At 50.3% G+C, this 18,857-nt stretch overlaps 1 long non-coding RNA gene across 1 annotated transcript; it reads right to left on the reverse strand.

Annotated features, from left to right (window-relative positions):
• Window positions 1-12,364: 12,364 nt before the first annotated feature.
• LOC144336409 (uncharacterized) lies at window positions 12,365-17,071 on the reverse strand. Its single transcript, XR_013408179.1, has 2 exons — window positions 16,940-17,071; window positions 12,365-15,547 (listed from the first exon to the last, which is right to left on the reverse strand). It is a non-coding gene; the product is annotated as an uncharacterized LOC144336409 (long non-coding RNA).
• Between the last annotated feature and the right edge of the window lie 1,786 nt (window positions 17,072-18,857).

Genomic DNA, 18,857 nt, shown 5'->3' on the forward strand with positions numbered 1-18,857 from the left:
CTATTTTGAAAAGTAACTATTATGTCTTTTAAGGACAGAAAATGAAGCAGGTGACAATAGCATGGCAACCTGGTGAATAGATTTAGAGGAATATTTAATACCTGGCACCACTCTGAACCCTTCTTCTCTCATGCTTAGTTACAGCTACCGCCTTCTATGACAAAACACTTTCAGCTCTGTGAGTAGGAATTAAACATATTCTAAATCAGGAGTTTTAGTTAAGCAGTATTTTACGTGAATGCCCAGATCCTAAGTGTTCACTGTACTGGTGTGTGGTGTTGAAGAAGGAACGAGGGCTTGGGGCTGCGTTTATGGTGCAGCGTCCGCGTTCCCATATGTGAGATGAGGGCCATGAGACACGGCCTGGAAGGTTCAGACTGTGGGATTGAATGGATCTACCCAGTCCTGGAAAGCCTCAAGTCTAACTTGACTTGGGCTGGTTTTAGGGAGATGCTGGCAGCGCTGTCCTCACAGGTTACCGGGAGGGGCTCTGGCACCGTCCCCGTCAGGTGTCTCATGATCAGCCCAGCTTGCTCATCTCAGAAGCTGCTGGTCGTGTTCTCGTTCCTGTTGTTTGTTGCGTGTTATTTAGGGTTCTGTTCATCTGGGGACCTAGGAGGTTTCACAGTGAGAGGAGAGCCGCTGAGCCGCCTTCCTGCCTGGACGCCAGCCCCACGGAGGACCGTAACTGCTTGAGGTTGGCTTCTGCCCCCGGCCTCACCTGTGGAGGCATTGATGCAGTGGTACTTTCTAAGCTCCTGGGGCACACAGTGCTGTTGTGTGGATCCACAGGCCACTGTGGCGTCCAAGCACGTGCTCCCGGAGGAGAGGATTCTGCGGGCACTGATAGTGGGAGCTGGCTGAGAGTCCAGCAAGTGAGACTCCCTGTGACGTGCACAGCTGCCATCTGCACAGCCCCTCCTGACGCCAAGATGGTCGTGCGATAAATGCACAAAGCGCGTCTCCAGCAAAAAGCCGCCAAGTGTCCACATCCAGGATATCCACCAAGGTGGCCTTTTGGTGTTAATACGATGAATGTGAGCAGCAGGTGGTCTGTGTCGAGTGTGACTGTGCCACTGCAGTTTTGTTCTCATGTCTTGATGAGCATGAACGGTTCCTGACGAGGGTAGGTAAGGATGCTGTGACCTGAGACTCTGCAGTATTGTAGCTTGAGGAACCAAGGAGTTCTTCTCTCTTGCAAAGCCGTCGGGGAGGATGTTCCAGGCTGGTGACTGCTCCATGAGGTATTCAGAGATCCAGGTTTCTTCCCGACCCCTGCTCTGCGTTCCCAGGGACATGGCTGTCCTTGCTGTGGTTGGGACTGGGCGATTGCCATGCTGGCAGGGGAGGCTTAAGGTGAGAGTGGCCCTGATTTACCTAATCTACATAATGACAGGGAGCCTGGGAGTAAAGTGTAGCCATGGCCTGGAGGATGGATGATGGATGTTGGTGAACGACTGGCTGCACTCACCGCAGCTGGCCCAGGAATGGGAAGGATGGCTGAGTATGCCATTCAATGGTACCTGGTTCTTTCAGATTTGACTTCCTTATGGATTTTCTGCTGTAAAGAGGAGAGAGCCTGTGGTTCTAGGCCAAGCATCTCACTCATCTCATAACATCTTGTATCCCTCAGCCAACATTTATGTCAAGTTTTAGAAGTCCTATCAAACTGGCAAGCATTTCTCAATTTGGTTTAACCATTGGATTTTAAATCGGTGTCTGCATCTCTATTTTACATCTATGTGGTTATTTGACACTCTGTAGTACCTTTGTAATAGGTTCTATTTGGTGGAAGTTACTTTCAACAAACCCTTGCTGCTACTTGAATTTTCAAGGTTGCAAGTAGAAAGGAGAGAATAAAAACCACATCTTCTCTAATTTTAAAATTTGTTGTTTCTCAAATCACACCAGAAGTACAGATATTACAAATTACAAAAGCAGCCAGAATCAAGGATAAGAGATTTCTGGGCGATTCTGGCTAATCAGCAGTATTTGCTGAGGTGTGTGCAGCAGAGCAACATGCCAAAACGCCCGGGACGGGGGAGAGATGGGAGGCCCGGCTGTGACTTCGGAGGTGCTGTTGCCTCAGGGAGAGGAGCTAGATGTAGAGAGGATAAATGGACACAGGTGTGACCACCGCCATCCTTGCGGTGGCACGGAGGTCTTTGTACAGGGACCTTTGTGAGCTGAGTTAAAAATTGAAACTGAGAGAGTGCAATGCATTCTTAGTTTTTAAAATAAAATGCTAATAGAGAACGTTTTGTTTGTAAGAATGTAAAATGTTACATCTTTGTTAAAGAATAATAATTTGCTTCTGAGATCTTTGTGACTGAGATTTGAAATCTTAAGTATGGTTTTTCCTTCCATGTTTTATACATATGCACGTATACACATATATGTAAGGTATATAAAAGGAAAATAAGCATATCTGTATTCACATTTATATACACTTCCATAATGTGTATACTTCCAGTCACACATAAGTCTAAGAGACTATGACTTGACTTGATAACCATGAGAGGGTAATTAAATAATTTATCTGCTCTTAGCCTTGCTTTTGTATGTGAGCAGGGACCCTGCGAAACGCGCCTCCTGCGTTCCAGGCCTCACACAGCCCGTGCCAGGTTTTGGAAGCAGGAGTTTGTCTGCGGCCACTTCGGGAAACATGTGGTTGCCAGGATTGCCTAGAGCTCCAGGCTGTCTCCAGTCCCAGCCTCCCTGGGGTAGAAGCTGCCCTACCAGGGGCCTGGACATGGACGTTAGGGCCTGGAGCCAGGGACCGCTCCTGAAGCGGGGGGCTCCCCTCACGGCTGGGCATGAGAACCGAGGATAGGAGGCGGAACCAGCCTCGGGCCAGTGCACGGCCTCCCTGAAGTGCTTGCGGGAAGCCCCAGCTGTTCTTTGCTGACCCCATAGACAGCACCACACTCTGTGAGATCCCCCTGGCCCACCCCTCAGGTTCCTAAAATGATGAAGGTTTCCTGAGCTGTGAATTTTTAGGTCTAGGCTAAAAAGTCCTGGGACAGGCTCACAGGGTTGTTTATGTAGAAATGATGAGTGTGCTGGTGACTCAGAGCAGGCACTGCACCCTCACTCCAGGGTCCTTCGTGCCAGGTGGAAACGAGCGTGTGGGTCACCCAGAGTCCCTGCATCCTCACTCCAGTCACTGCTCTTTGGTTTCTTAATTAAAAGCCTAAAAGCCTTGATAATGAAAATGCATTCTCCCCAGAGAGTCGAGTTTCCGGTTATGGAGGCTCACCTGTAAATGCCGTGCCAGGTCAAATATGCTGAGATCTGGGCCAGGTCCTGCTTCCTGCTCACGGTCAAAGCAGGTACTTCATTTGGGAGGTGACCCAGGGAGATATCTGAGAGGCCTGCCGGTCCCCGAGGGATGAATCCGCTGGCCTTCACATTCTGCTCCGGCCTCCATCAGCTCCTTCCTACCTGCAAACTGCCGGCTTTGACGTTGCAATCATTGGAGATATGTTAGGGACTTGGTATGGGTTGATGCCCATAGGACCAGCAGATCGTGAAAAGGTGGGAACCATGGCTGGGAGGGTGGTGACCACGGCCAAACTGAGAACCGTGGTGGGCTGGGAGGTCCATCTTCTGTCTGAAGTGCTTTTTAAAATAAAAAACAGTGTCTCAGGAGCATGAGAGGGGAGGCCACAGACGGGGAGAACGCATCTGTAAAAGACTCATCTGAGAAAGGCTGTTATCCAAACCGTGCAAGGAACTCTCAAAACTCAACAAGAAAATGAACAACCTGATTAAAAATGGACCAAAGACCTGGACAGATACCCCAACAAAGAAGACACACAGATGGCAAATCTACACGTGGAAAGATGGCCCGCGTCTTATGTCATAGGGCGAGGCGTCACTGTGCACCCATCGGCCTGGCCAAAACCTGAACTCCGACACCACCACGTGCTGGTGGGTGTGTGGGCATCAGGACCCTCACTCATCGCTGGGGGAAGTGGGGCAGCTCCTGTGGGAGGCAGCATGGCGGTTTTCCTTGGAACTAAGCTCTCCGACCACAGAAGCAATCACAGTCCTGGACGTTTACTCGGAGGAGCTGAAAGTTTACTTCCATGCGGAAATGTGCACACAGACGTTGACAGCAGCTTTATAATTGCCAAAACTAGAAAGCAACCAAGATGCCCTTCAGTAGGTGAATGGATAAACTGTGGTATGTCAGATACTGGGATATTATTCAGCACTAAAAAGAACTGGACCCCTAAGCCATGAAAAGACACAGAAGGATCATAAACGCATATTGCTAAGTGAGACTCCAATCTGGAAAGGCTGCCTGCTCTCTGAGTCCAACCACAGCACAGTCTGGAAAAGGCAAAGCTGTGGAAACAGTAAAACAATCAGCAGCTGTCAGTGGTTGGGGAGGGGAGAGATGAATGGGAGGAGCATAGGGGGTGTGTAGGGTGGGGCAGCAACTCCAGGTGGGGCTTTCATGGGGGATCCATGCCGTTCCACGTCTGTGAAACCCACAGAGTGAGCAGCAGCAGGCCGAGTCCTCGTGTGAGCTGTGGACTGTGGGTGGTGGTGCCGTGTTGATGCGGGTCTGTCGGTCGTAGAGACATGCTGGTCTGGTGAGGGCAGGAGAATGATGGAGGCTGTGCCTGTGTTGGGAAAGGATATGTGAGGACTCTCTGTACTTTCCTCTTGATTTTGCTATGAACCGAAAACTGCTTTTAAAAACGTCTATTGAAAAGGCAAACAAAAAAGTGCTGGCCAGACAACATCAGTGTGAGGGTGTGGCCTGTGTTCTACGTTCAGAATTTCCCTTTTAGAATACACGTATCTAAATTTTTCAAAGTTAAACCTTTGCATTAAGTAACTCGCTACCAAGTTACAGTATCAGCTTGAGCACTGCCAGGATGGCCAGGATCCTGTATCCTGACCAGCTTCTCCCCTTACAGGTGCAGTTGACGTCCATGGCCACATCCCAGTAAGCGGCAGGGCTGGAATCAGGAGTCAGGCTTTGCGGGACAGAGAGGAAGTGAGATCTTGTAAGCACGTGGCTGAGGGCGGGCAGGGAGGAGCCCGTGGCGCAGGGAGCCGGCAGGGATGACTTTTTGACCAGTTTTCCTTATCGCTGAGGCCTTCTTAGACTTGGGGAGTTGGGAGTCCCCACTCTCGGGTGCCTCAGAAACCAAAGGCTGCTGGTAATGCTCAAGTTCCAGATGCCTCAGGGGAGGTACCTGGGTTGTTGGGTACAGTTCCGTTATTTGCTGCTCGGTGGGATTTGCCCGCAACATTTCTGATTGTTTATAAGAGCTGATGTTTGAGCTGCTTAAAATCACATATGGATGTCGATTTATCTATAAAAGTTAAGAATGGAATTTGAGTGCAAAGAGTTGTGAAAATGCTCAAGGTTATGTACTAATGTATACATTACATTTGTGGAAATATTTGAAAGTGCAGGATTTACATTAAACACTTCTCTTGATTTTTGTAATATCTACCTGTCATTTTCCCATTTGATTAATAGATGTCAGAGGGCTTAAATTTTGAGTGCCTGAATTCACTGAAATTAAAACTTCTTACATCAAATGTAATTGAACTGAATGTAGCAACAGTGCATGCTTTTATAAGTACTGATTAAAAAATATATAAAAACACATATCCATGAACATGCAGATGGGGGCAACATATTAAACCATGGAAGTAGAATTCGTATTGTTTTCTGAGAAGACAAATTTTTAAAAAGCTAAGGGGTCTTATAACTTTCTAGTTTCCAACTTATTTACCCTAAAGTGGAAGATTGACAGCAGCAGAAGAGGAGATCCTGGGCCAGTGCAGTCTCTGGGAGCAGCGGGGTGAGTGCTGGAAGGAGCTGGCTGGAGGCAGAGCCAGGGAGGTGCTCAGACAGGCCAGGACGGCCTCAGGACACGCGGCTCAGTGAGTGAGAAAAGGTTCACATTTCTTGGAGAGCCCTTGACTCTGCCCACGGAAAACCCAAACTCCTTCCAACGGGGATGTGCATCTCATGTAAAAGTTGTTACTCCCAGAAAGAAAGCCAGTGGATGTAGAAATTTTACGTATGCAGAAATTACTTCAAATTTGTTTCTAACCTTATCCTTTTCTTCCCCCATCTTAATGTGTGGTGACTTTCTGCAGGTGACGCACACATCTTAGGAGAGCGCTGTATTTCAGTTGCTGTTGGCTCTGATGTGACTTTGTGGTGTCCGATGTTCTTGTTCTGAGGTTCTGCCCAGAACGTGGCTCCTCCCTGCTGAGCGTTGCTTGTTGAAGGCCCGTGTGGAAACTTTCCCTGTAAGCTCGTTGACCGCAGCAGTCTTGGTTAAGAAACCTTTGGACCTCCTGAGACTTCACACAGCCTTCTAACCTTTCTAGTGTGTCCTTTTCATTTTACTGTTCCCCATTAACCCAGATGTTTTCCAGAATGTAAGTAATCTGCTGAATGCAAGGTGGGGGGTGCCCTCCGTTGGCTCTGGGGAGAAGCATCGCTGTTTCTCCGGGTGGAGCTTCCCGCCCACCATGGTGTGCTCCAAGACGCAGCAGGGTTCTTTGGCAGAAATAATCGTCGAAGGCCTGCATCTCCGTGGCAGGGTGGCTGTGGGTATGGGACCTCGCGGCCATACCGGCCCCTCCCCATCAATGGCACCACGGAGAGGAGCAGGGGGAGGCTTGGGATCTGTCTCCAGAGTCACAGCTGTGCTTCCGAGACTGCGTCGTCCATATGTAACTAGACATGCAGAGAAAGTGTTGGAGATCAGCAGGAGACGGTGTCTGTCCCTAATGAGCTCAGGCGTGCCCTTGAGGGGGTCAGGTTTCTGTGCGGCTGATCTGGACTCAGCCTGGCTGTGGCAGTGCAGGTGACTGCTGGGCTTTGGCAAGGCTGCACCCACTATCTGTCTGAAATGGCCCCCTTCCTTGGCTCGCGGTGCCAACTGGGCCCCCAGGCCTGAATTCCCGCCAGGACGGAGGCCCTGTGTATGTGTCGGGGAAGGGGGAGGTGGGGGTCCTACTTTATTGCCGTATCCAATGCCACGCGGGGTCAGCACTCAGGAAACATGTGCTGTGTGGGTCAGCGATTGAGTTCAGAAACCTGGAAAATTCAGCAGTGTAGGCTTTGGGCATGACCCGTCCAGCCTTGGGGCTCTTTCTTTCTCTGAATTTCCTTCCATGGCATCCTCCTCATCCCAGGGGCCCCTGTTCCCATATGGCTGTTGGCAACTTCACAGGTTCCTCTGCCTCCCCTCCCGGGCCCTGGTGTGGCTGGGGCAGCTAGTAGCTGTGTAGACCCCACAGCCAGTAGATCATTGGTGCCAACGCCTTGGGCCTGGTTTACTTGAGTCAAGGACGGCAGTACATGGCTGAGCCCACCCCGAATGCCTGGATCGGAAGGCCTTGGGTTGCAGAGGGGTGGGGATTGGATATTGGAGGACAACCTGCAAAGCAGAAGGGGAAATGGCTGTGCTGATGGGCAGCTAGAGGAGTCTGTGCAGAGCCTGGGACCCAGTGCAGACACAGAGCTGACATGGGCAATGCAGTGACACGGCCACCGTGGAAGTGGGCAAAGTTACAGGCTTCAGACCGATATGGAGCGGCTGGTCTAAAACGATCCTCATTTTCCTTTAATCCTAACAATTGCTGGCTTACAGGGTGGGGGAGTGAGATCTGTGGTGGCCGCGAGGAGAGACAGGGATTTTAATTAAACCCCTCTTTCTGGGAGAGGGAAGTAGCCGTTTCTGTAGGGCGGTGAGCATCGTCATCTCAGGCAGCTCAGGCTGCTGTAACGAAACACCATTGACTGAGCGGCTTATGAACAACAGGAATTTGTTTCTCACAGTTCTAGCGGCTGGAAGGCAGGATCAGGGTGCCGCACGGGTGAATTCTGGTGTGGGCTCTTTCCTGGTTGGCACACACCTTCTCTCTGGCCCTGACACAATGGGAGGGTGAGGGATTTGCTGGGCCCCTTTCTGAGGCACAAATCCCATTCAAGGGTCTCCAGCCTCGGGAACTCATTACCTCCCAAAGACCACCTGACAGCATCACATTGAGGCTGAGGATTTCAACCTGTGTTTTGAGGGGCAGGCAGGCAGTTTGTAACCTTCACCCTCTTTGTGTATTTCTGACTCAACATTGAGTCTGCCTTTGGCTCTCCAGTGGACAGAGCCTGTGTGGACACTGAGCAAGGTCAGAGCTGCAAGCATGTGCACATCGGGGGCAAGGGAGCTGCCAGGGGTGTGAGAAGGGGGTTTCAGCGTCAATCGGAGCTGCTTTCCTGGCAAATGTACTCATAAGCTATCCTGGCAACATTTGCTTTTCACGAAGAGTCGATGAGGCAGTGGGGGCAGTAGGCGGTGTTGCCAGAAGCTTGGAGCTGATGAGCAGCAGAGAAGGGGCAGAGGCCACGACCTTGGGGTAGTCAGCAGTGCCAGGTGTCTGCCCTCCAGGCCTCACGTCTGTAACTGTGTAGAGACCGAGCCGACCGGGGCTTGCCGGCCAGTGTGGCTCTCATACAGGTGATTATCGCGTTGTGCTTTCTATGTAATGTTCCCTCAACCCCATGCCCACCCCACCAATTTCTGTGCCTAGCAGAAATGATGCTGCGTTTCCTTGATGAAGCCTTGAGTTTCCTGTGGAGATGTAGGAATAGCATGATTTGGCTCACGTCAAAATACTTTGCAGTGAAGCTGCACGGAAGAGGTTTCTAGGCTTCCATTTGACGTTTTCAACAATGCCTGAGTGTTACAGGACCGTCTTGCTTGTTAATAAAGCACCAGATGAAAAAGGCTACTGGTTAATAAAGGAGACTTTTTACATTAGCACAGAGAGGGTGGCTTGAGATAAATTCAGCGTAACGTAGGTGTGTTTGTAAGCCGTCAAAAGGACCATCTCTCTGCTGGCGACACATGTTTTCCGGTATTGGTTTTGTTCTGTAAAAGGATGACTGGCATTCGGCAGAGTCATTCCAGAATTCACCTGGAAGGCGTCCACATGGTGCCTTGTTTTCTCCTGACATTCTGGGCACCACGAGGGATTATTCCTGTCTTCAGCACTAGCAGGAGACTTTTCCTGAACACCTGCTCCTCTTTGGCGTTGTGGGTGTGAAGGGGTCAGAGTGACCCTGTCTTCATGGAGTTTTCAGACACCATGGGGATAGTGTGGCTCGGGTGGGAGGGGGACTTTCCCCAGAAAACAGCTGCCGATTCCAGGACGGCCCTCGACCCCTCCTCCCTCTGTTCCTCTGCGTCATGTCTGAATTAAGGCTGTTCTATCGTAGCGGGGGTGTCATGTTAACTGGAAGTGTGCTTTTTTACTGGGCAGTAAGTAAATTAATGGTACATTTTCCAAGGGCAGCGAGGTTTGATTTGATGAATCCAGTGGGGGAAAGGAGAAGGGGCTTGGCTGTGTGGGGATGTGTGTGATGGGAGCAGAATGGAGTAGCCATGCAGGCTTTTGGGATGGAGGGGCCACGCCCACATTTCCATGGGATCCGTCGCTGTTTGTGCCACTAGACCTGAACCTCTGTCTCTACTTCTAACACCCGTATAGTGAGGAAGCCCCTGATGGGCCTGAGTTGTTACTTCCCATGGCCATCGCTGGGAAATGCCCCAGACGCCTCTCCAGGCTGGTGACGGCCCTGGGGCTGGACACTGGCTTTGTCCTGAGTTGTTTCTTCTTGTGGCCATCGCTGGGAAGTGCCCCGGACACCTCTCCTGGCTGGTGACGGCCCCAGGCCTGGACACTGGGTTCGTCCTGAGCTCTGCGAGGGGCTTGGGCTCCACGTGCAGCAGGCATCTGTGCATCCCTTTGGATGTGAGATGTTGGCGCTCGGCTTGGAGGCCAGCGCAATCTGGGTGTGGTCAGGATCCAGTTCATCCTTTGGAGAGAGAGCACCTGCCCGGGGACCCCTCTGAGGTACATAGTCATGCAGTGCCCTCACAGGATGCCCGGTCCCCCGAGAACTTCCCGCCATTCCCCTGGACCCTCAGGTATGGGAGTCAAGTGTGGTGTGTGTGTCACAGGCGGGGGTACTGAGGACACCACGTGCCTGCTCGTGCGAAGACCTGAAGTGCTGCGTGAGCTCGTTCCCAAGGGGCCGTTGGCATCTGGGGGCCTGTGGGTGTCTTTCCACTGGCAGGAAATAATGGGTGGCCCATGTTACCTTTTGTGTCTTTTTTTTTTTTTTTTCTTTGCCGAAAAGCCCTAATGCCAACGTCGCTGTCCTGCTATTGGAACCGCCCACCTCAGGCTCAGTGGCCCTCCTGTTTCTGGGCTGCTGCAGTGTTGTGTTGGGGTAACTGTATTAACTTCGTTTGAATTTTCTTCCTGTTCTTTTGGAATAAGTGTTGATAGTTTGTGCTGCTTGTTCACCCCAGAGGCGAGGATGTCCTTTAGGCCTGGAGGAGCACAGGCCCTGGAGGGAGGTGCCGGGCCTCTACCTCTCATGTCATCAGCAGCCCTCTCCACACGTCTCCTCTTCGCTCCTAGTGCCCACGGCTGGGGTCACGGGCCGCTCGCTCTGCTGTTTGAGATCCTCGGAAAAGATGTTTGCCCTGAAGAGAGGTTGGGGGTGTGTGGCTGATTTTAAATAGGAGGAAATGATTGTAACAGAATGAGCAATGCCTAGCACTTAGTCTCAGGCTTGAGAAATTGTGTTTTAGAAGCAAGGTATCCCCAACTCCGGTTTCCTTCAAATTAAATCTTTTAAAGAGTCCACAAATATAAATAGTTAAAGCCTAAAACTATGCAACAGAGGGCCTAGAGCCCAAGCCACTGCCACCTCTGACTCCAAGACACCACAAAAACTTGGCCCTCCTCCTCAGAGAACCCCCCTTCTGCTCCTCCTTCCACACTGCTCCCTCCACACTCCTCCCTCCACACTCCTCCCTCCACACTCTTCTTCCGCCCCCTCCCCTTCTTCCTTCCCCTTCCCTTCTTCCTTCCTTCCTCTCCCCTTCTTCCTTCCTTCCTCCCCTTCTTCCTTCCTTCCTCCCTTTCCTCCTCCCTCCTCTTCCTCCTCTTCCCCCTCTTCCCCCTCTTCCCCCTCCCTGTCCTTGGGCAACCTCCATGGAACTCTGGTTCAAAGTCACTGGTCTGTGGGGCCGCCCATTTGATAGACGAGCACGCTGGGGACCAGACACAAGTGACTGACTCAGACCAGCTCGCATGTCGTCTCCTGCCTCCCGTAACACCGGGTTGTCCCTAATGGAAGAGAATCAATGATGCTGCTTCACTGATCTCCAGGGAAAACAGGTTGATAACAGGTTATAAACATGGGAACGTTTTGGAAAAAGCGTCGTCCACTTGTCAGCTCCATCTCTCCTGCCTGGAAGATGTAGGGGAAACCTGCCTTCAGCCCACCCTCATCCCATAACAGGACAGAGGACAAAGGGGCAGAGACCCAGGTCCTGTCAGTGCCCTCAGGAAACCCCCCATTTCCTCCTCATGGTGGAAGTGGAAACCATCCAACTGGACTAGATTTTCCCAGGAAGCCCCTTCACCCCGAAAGCAAGGAATCTGGTTTGAGCACATACCATTCTCGGTGCCATGACTTTCTGCTGCTGAACCCTGCATACGTGGCCCATTGATCTTGCTAGTCCAGTGTTACTGGGTCCTGGGAGTTTCTGTGGGCTGATGGCAGGTGTTTACCATTGTGTTCAGAGGGGAGAACAGAACTTTATTTGTCGAAATCAGATGATAACCATTGCCATGTGATTCCTTGGGTTGGTTTGGGTGGGGGGTGCTCAATGCTTTTCCTGAGGGCTAAGTTCTAGTTTGAGACCGTCTCTCTTTGTCGCCCAAGCTGGAGTGCAGTGGTGCGATCTTGGCTCACTGCAACCTCCGCCTCCTGGTTTCAAGGAGTTCTCCCTGCCTCAGCCTCCCAAGTAGCTGGGATTATAGGTGTGTGCCACCACGCTTGGCTAATTACAAAAATATTTAATATAGGCTGGGTTTTGCCATATTGGTCAGGCTGGTCTCGAACTCCTTGCCTCAAATGATCGGCCCACCTTGCCCTCCTAAAATACTGGGATTACAGGCTTGAGCCACTGTGCCCGGCCTGATCCTGACATCTTTTAAAGCTGCCTTCATGTACCAAAAGCCAGTCTATGTTTGAAAATCAGTCTTGAAGAGCCTAGGAGGAGAGGGATAAGCTTCAACTAGGTGAATAACTATGCATATGTTAAAAATATGGGCCAAAATCTACCCCAAATGTTAACTCTTCTGCTTTGCGTATTATATCCATTTATAGTTATTTCAGCACTAAGATTTTTAAAGACTCTTTTGATAATTATGGAGAAATTACTATTAAAACTCAGCTGCATTTGTAACACTTCAAAGAACTAATTGGATGACATCATTTTTCCCAGAGGCATTTTGGATTGTTACATAATTAATGTTTATCTCTTTGCCAGAAATCTTTTTTTTTTTCTTTTCCAGAACAGATACCTGAAAAGAAAATTTCCTTTGCATTAAGTGTTATTTCACTGTGTGACAATCAATTTTTGAACGTGAGAACAAGATCATCATGTATTTTTGGGATACTTCTTGCTTAATAGTGATAATGCTAAGTGTTAAAATTATGCAACAATTTGTTTCTTTGAAAATTACTATTTGCCTGCTCACCAGGTGGGAGCTGATGAGAACGTGGATGTAAAAATTAAATTGTATTTAGCTTGTATAAAAGAAGTTTAAAAAAAAAAAGCTTTTTTTGTTTGTTTGTTTTGTGCTACTGCTGAAGTTGCTTCGTTGTGGAAATGAGGTTATTGCAGGCACCTAGAATTTTATCTCCTTCACTTGTACAATGGGAAGAAATTCTCCAACAAGCACAGGAATCTGACTTTCTGATATTGAGACTCCTAGGCATCAAGCCCCGTGGAAAGGTTGGTGATTACGTGAGCGTTGGCGTTGATGTGGGTACCCTCCAAGCCGGACGCAGGGAGCAGGGAAGGGCAGAACAGGCCCCTCAGGAGCCATGAGAAAATCAAGTGTCGGCAGCAGTGGTGAGGGTTGATGTCAGGGGCCAGGAGGAGGTGGTGAAGGGAGCATGTGCCTCAAGGCAGCCCTGGAACCCGTGGTCCCTGCAGTGAGGTCTGATCTGCAGGGGACGTGGACGGCCACGTGGCAAGGCCCACGGACAGCCTGGACTTGGCTGCCTCAGAACTCTGGTGGACGTTGCAAACGGCCCCACAGGGTTGCAGTGCACATTCCTCGGACGGAGAGAAGACGCTTGTAACTGTTCTCGGCACGAAGCCAGCGCCCTGTGAACAGTGGCCACTGCTGTTGTGACTGAGTGCCGTCCAACTGGAGGCATTTGCTCTGCTCAGTTCACTTAATTGGGCCAGGAATGGGGTTGCCCTGCCTTCAACAAGCTTGACGCATTGAACGAGGACTCAGTAAAGTACTCTGTAAATATGCTCTCCTGGCTAGAGTGAGCAAAGCCCAGGGAGAGAGTGGTTCCTCAGTATTAGACAGGTGTTTGGCGGGGCCAGCTGTGTGGCTGCCAGAGCGAATGTGACCAGGAAGCCTCTGTCCCCCCGGAGGTGGCCAGCGTAACTGTTACACGTGCCGTAGGTAGAAAGTGGGCACTGCTGGGAAACTTGCTCATGTTGCTGTTTCCTGATTGGAAATTCAAGGTTTCTGAGCATCCTACATCGAATTTGTACATTGCTGAGACTGTACACCTTTCAACACTTGTTTTTTCCTGCTTTTCGGATCTATACAACCTGATATTTGGCCGTGGCTTCCAGAACAGGCTGGATGCAGAGTGAAGTCCTCTCCTCACTGTCAATCTTTGCAGATGTCTTTCTTGAGAGTCTCAATTAGGTTTTTACTTAACTAGACTTTTTAAATTGCCATGCACATAACTCTACCAGTTACAATCGTGAGCTAACATGGGATTTTGGTTTTACTTGGATGAATGTTTAACATTTGCATGCTGGATGTAGGGGTGGAGGTCATTTATCTGCTTTTCATTTCCTTCTTGGTTATACTTAGTGACTTTCAGGTACGGTGTGGAAAGCCTGGTACAGGGTGAATTGCAGGCTGCAGTGTGGCGTGGTGGACGAGAGGCGTGGGCTGCAGTGTGCACAGTGGATGAGAGTGAAGCTATTTCCATCCTGGAGGGAAACACACAGGAAACAATTTAAAAAACTGATCATCTAGCTTGAATGAGGTCCAACAAATTCAGTTTGCAAAGTTTAACTTCCAAGTTAACTTAGTAACTTTTCCCCTAAGTCATTAATTTAGTAGCTTATGTTTATTGCCTAAAGCATAATAGTCATAAATTCTAAAATGAATGACTAAACATGTAATAATTTAGGCATACAGCACCTGAAGGGAAAACTGCCAGTATGCTAAAATATTGGATACAGATGCTCAAAAAATATAATGTAGCATTCTTACAATGCATGTGCTTTTAGCATGTAACTTGGTGAGTAGTTTTGAGCTATATTTGTAGGAATGTGTATCTTGAATACTTTAGGACACCACTGGAGATGTGTGCTTGAGAGGTATAAATACTGAATGTTCTTCTCCCTTCCTTTAAATGAAAAACATTAGCTCCCTTGATTTTTATTTTTATGTTTTGAAGTGGACTCTCACTCTTGTTGCCCAGGCTGGAGTGCAGTGACGCAGTCTCGGCCCACTGCAACTTCCGCCTCCAGGGTTGAAGTGCTTCTCCTGCCTCAGCCTCCCCAGTAGTTGGGATTACAGGTACCCACCACCATGCCCCGCTAATTTTTGTATTTTTATTAGAGATGGGGTTTTGCCATAGTGTCCAGGCTGGTCTCAAACTCCTGACCTCAGGTGATCTGCCCACCTCGACCTCCCAAATTGCTGGGATTACAGGCGTGAGCCACTGCGCCTGGCCAGCTCCCTTCTATAATGATTTATACAGTTGTTTTTGCTTTTTGTTTTTTCGAGACGGTGTCTCACTCTGTCGCCCAAGCTGGAGTGCAGTGATGCAAATCTGGGCTGACTGCAGCCTTCACCTCCTGGGCTCAGGTGATCTTCCCACCTCAGCTTCCTGAGTTGCTGTGACTAGACACACGTCACCATGCCCAGCTTTATTATTATTATTATTGGTATTTTTAGTAGAGACAGGGTTTTGCCATGTTTTCCAGGCTGGTCTCGAGCTCCTGGGCTCAAGCAATCTCCTGGCCTCAACCTCCGAAACTGCTGGGATTACAGGCGTGAGCACCACCTTTGGCCCATTTTTTTTTTTCTTCCAGGATTAGGAGTCGACTTTCAGAAAATCCTTCAACCTTGCAAGCCTAATTTTCCATAAAAGTATTCCTCTAGGATAAAAACAAGACACAAAGAAGTACGTGTGGACTGCAGTTAAAAATTTTCAAGAAAACTTAGCTTAGGAAAGTTGACATTTACAAAGAGCAGGAGGCCCGTTCAGTGCCTTCTAGGCACTGGGAATGGCGGTCTGTGGGCGACCCTAACATGTGCGGCGTCCTGAGACGTGATCGTGGTGTTCACGCTTTTACCGAGGGCTTCCCGGGAGTACCAGAGGCTGTTCTTCTGCAGTCGGCCAGCCAGGCAGCAGCTGCTGGAGAAGGAACAAATAGCAAAAGACAGATGTACACGGTGTTATTGTGGCAGAGAGGTTAAAACCAGGGTCACTTTGTTCTTACAGTTTTAAAAAACTAATAATGAAGTCCTTAAATATGTTTAGGATTTCAAAGTAGTTGTGGGTGTGTCTGTGTCTCTAGCTCCCGTTCGGGTGCTTCCTGCGAAGAGAGCTCAGAGACGCCACCTTTCCTTGATGAGGTGACAGGGCCTGGAGAGGTGTGAACCCCGTGGTGGGGGGATGACTGACCTGGGGTGAGTGTGGGTCAGTGTGGGGATCCAACCCCACTCCACATTCCTGTAGGGAATCCACAGTTCTAAGTCTTTATGATAGGGGTAAAAATAACCTGGAAGAGGTGTTATTTTTTAAGAAGTAAGTGCCATGCTCTTTTTTCCTCATACTTTTCCGTGTTTAAGCAGCATTGAAGGATAAGGCACTAGTAGCATGTTGTTTTGGAAACAATGTTGTTGGTTATTTTACGTTGAATATGGTACTAAGGTTGCCTGGTAACAGAAGTTTTCCTTAAACAACATGGAACTCTGTTGAATCTGTTGCCCCATTGGCTGAGCCGCCTGAAATCAGTGCAGTAGCAGCTGAAGAGGCCTCTTCCCCTTGGAGGAAGCCACTGGGTTGGCAGGAGGCACCGCGCTTGACTGAGGGAGTGAGGCGCCTTTGCAGGGACCCCACGTGGCCCCTGCAGCTCTCTCCTGCCCCCTGCTGGTTGGCCAAGCAGCCTTGCGACAGTGTGCTCAGTGTGAATGTTCACTGGGGCAGGCCGAGGCTTTTGTTCCAGGAACACTGACTTCAGAAACGGCCGGCTGTGTGTGTTGAGCATGGCAAGAAAGACTTACGTGTGTCTTAAACCTCTTGAACAAAGCAAGTTGATGTTTCAAATGCATCTCAAAGGCTAATGACTTTGCTATGGTCAATATTCAGGAGAAAAGAGGGTTTGATGAAACAAAGACACGAGTGGCAAGTGACATGCTTGTGCCCCGTATGACTAAGCGATGTCCTGGCCGTTCCACACCACGGCCTCTGAGCAGCCAGCCTGCAGATACTGGGTCAATTTAGATATCCCTGATCTCTGCAGAGGTTTGATCAGGTAGCCCAAGAGCAGATAAACACAAACGCTGACTGGAAACCCTGGCACACGGAGACACTGGAAACAGCAAGCTGCTATTAACATCATAGTAAGAGACAGTCGCCTGCTCTCAGGGGTGTCAGTTTCTTTTGCTTCTAGACGTTCATCTGCGTTACAATACAGTTTTGCTCAGTTTATCCCCATTACTCCACTGTCTTCGCCGTTAAAGTCTCAGCCAGCACTTAGCTCTGACACTGCAGGAGTTTCACTGTGCGGCTGACCAGGCCTACCTGGCTTGGCTGTAAAGCAGGTGAGATTTTCCGGAAGGCAGTGACGAGAACCCGAGGCAGGAAAGAGCATTGCTGGTCTACATACGGCAGTGCACCTGCAGCAGAGCATGTACGTGCACGTTCAGGCTAAACAGGTGTAGGAGAGAAGAAAACCACCTACAATTAGTCACTTAAAATGCCACACACCCAACCCTTGAGACCCTAGCACATAGAGTAGTAGTGGTCTTGGAGATGGCAGGTGTGCTGAAGTCTGATTTTCTCACTTAGCTTTTCCAGCAGCGTTTTCCTCATCTCTAAGCTGGGCCTAACAACTGCCACGCGTAGATTTGTGCATGGAACCGTGCGTGTAAAGTGGGGTAGCCCCCAGGACCTAGGAAGGACTCGTGGTCAGTGTCGGTGGTCATGCGTGCTGTACGGGTCCCCCAGGAAGATGATTGCTACATATAACTCCCTCCGTTCAATGTCACTGAATGTAAAAGGTGGGACATTGGCTTCTGATGTGTCTGGTTTGCTGCAGGCCACGCTGCACCCCGTGGTTCCTGAGCCCTGAGCTGAAGTACATCCTGCTGCATCGCCTGTGTCGCTTTTGCTGTGTCGCTTAGAGCTCCTGCCCTGGGAAACTTCCTCGCGCCTGACGAGCACCACAGTTTGCAGCAAGACCTGTCCAAAGCGTGGACTGCGAGAGCCCCGCTGTGGTCCTGTCCTCTCCATGTTGGGAGCGACTTTGTGGGGTTTGTCGGCCCTTCTCTCAGGTGTCCTGTGTCTCATGGATCAGCCGACGAGCCCCGTCTGGAGGAGCACTCTGCAAAACGTTGCCGTCCACCCAGATCTCCTAGCGCAGAGTGAGGCCACATCTGCAGACTTGACCGCACAGAGTCCCGAGGCATTCGGCAAGAAGGGGAGTGGGATGTGTGTGAGATCCCACTGCGGAAGCCGGCTCTGCTCCGTACTCTGCGTGCGGGGTGCCTGATGTTCAGACCTGCTGTGTCTATCGGGGGCCATGGCGGGGTGGTGGGAGTGGGGGCAGGGAGCAGCGCGGATGGATCCAGGAAAGGACTTAGTTGAATCCCAGCTGCCCACATACCTGTTGCTGGTCTTGGACAAGGTCCCTAGTTTCTCTGGGCTTTCGGTTTGATTGTAAGACTAGGATGCCGCCCCAGTCTGAAGATGTCGGTGTGTGCGGGAATGCCTGGCGCAGTCACCATGGGTTTTCCTTCAGCCTCCTCCGTGCCCCTCCCTGGGTCAATCAGTATCCATGCGTGCCACAAGTAAATTACAGTCCCTCCGAAAAACCAGTTGACCCGAGTTTTATGGTCGAGCATGGTGGGTGTCCTTGCCAGGAAATGCCACTAGATGTCTTGGGCCTGCTCCTCTACCTCCACAGCAATCCCCGGAACAGGCTGGTTCAGGACGTGGGAGGTGGGAGTCGGTGTTGTACCTAGGACAGGCTGAAGTCAAAGGCTCATTTGCTCTGTGAGGGGTGATCAGGATGACACATCAAGTGGAGCCCCATGGCTGACCCTGGAGGTGGACGGTCGGGTCGGATTGGCTGCCCTCCAGCACGTGTTTCGAGTGATGCCTTCCCTGGGTTACGCAGCCCTGATCTGTAGCGCACAACTTCCCAGCTCCAGCCAGTCTGGTCTTGCCGTCTCCTTCCAAGAAGGTAGGTGCGGCGCAGTTGCCTTTAAGCGGCTCCTTCTGGACACCACAGGGCAGCAGCAAGCAAGCATGGGCGACTTTTTTCTTACGTTGACCACAATACGCGGGGCCAGCTTTGCACGATCCCATTCAGCATCACACGTGTGCATCGGCCACTCACCTGTCCATCTGCCACAGACAGGCTTGGACAGGACCATTGAGTGGCCTTTACGGCAAAGAGCCTAAAGGGCTCACAGGAAACCTGGACCCAGCGCAATGG

Source organism: Macaca mulatta, chromosome 18 (genome assembly GCF_049350105.2).
Source record: "Macaca mulatta isolate MMU2019108-1 chromosome 18, T2T-MMU8v2.0, whole genome shotgun sequence".
Classification (NCBI taxonomy): domain Eukaryota; kingdom Metazoa; phylum Chordata; class Mammalia; order Primates; family Cercopithecidae; genus Macaca; species Macaca mulatta.